The sequence below is a fragment of the Plectropomus leopardus genome, chromosome 16 (assembly GCF_008729295.1).
Source record: "Plectropomus leopardus isolate mb chromosome 16, YSFRI_Pleo_2.0, whole genome shotgun sequence".
In the NCBI taxonomy this organism is placed as follows: Eukaryota; Metazoa; Chordata; class Actinopteri; order Perciformes; family Serranidae; genus Plectropomus; species Plectropomus leopardus.
The window spans coordinates 30,482,744-30,483,756 of record NC_056478.1 but is presented as its reverse complement, the minus strand read 5'-3'; positions in this window follow the sequence as shown (position 1 = coordinate 30,483,756).

The window sequence follows — 1,013 nt, the reverse complement described above, 5'->3', positions numbered from 1 at the left end:
AAAAAGGCATTGAGCATTTCAGTGAGAACTGTTCCATGAACTGCAAGAAATAAATACATGTAGGATTTTTCTTTTTTTGAGCTAGGGATAATGTCAAAATTTCTAGAGAAAAAAACATATCTATAATTATCATTATTACATAATTAAAATTACGGTTACTCAATTGATCAAATTTGTAATTATTTCTTTTTACAGTTGTTTTTTTTCTTTCATTTTATTATGTTACATTGAAAAAAAAATTTGGACCAATTTTCCTTTTAGTGCTCATTGCTTTCCTCCCATGTTTTTTTTTTTTTTAAAGAAATTAAGCTAATTTGCTTAGCTGTCAAACATGAAGCTAAAACCAGGACGCGGTTAGCTTTGCTTAGCGCGAGAGTGGAAACAGCTAGCCTGGCTCTGTCCAAAGGTCAAAAGTCTGCCTCCTTAAACCTCTCAAGCTCATAAATGAACCCTTTACATTTCATTTTATCAAAGCCACACTAAGAATTAATTTTCAAAAACACAGGTTGTCTTACAGATGTTACATATGCTGGAGCTAATTTTCGGCCAGGCTCAGTGACTTCCTGTGCGCACTTTTATACTTTTACACGGGCTATTGTGTTGTGAGAGAGCTTTTGAGGTCATGGTAGAAAGCTGTTTTCACTTTTGGACAGAGCTGGGCTGGCTGTTTTCACCTGCTCTCGCTCTCTGTGGGCTCAGACACACCGAGCCGACACCAAAGACCTATAGGCGATGATAACATGCTGAGTCAGCCGAAAAAAACCAGATAAGGGCCAAAACTAGGGCTGTACCCGACTCGTAATTCTGCCAGTGGAATCAGATTTGGTTTTTCAGTATGAACATTCGAAGATTCTTTGTTTCCATATAAAGTTTTGAAGTTCGAACGGGCTCAGAGTGACAGTGATTTAAGTTATATAGCAAACAAGCTAACGGCGCTAACGACAGATTGCAAACGCGCAACTGCATTTTTTGGAGACATTAGATGACAAACAAAAGCCAGGGACTGTATTGAA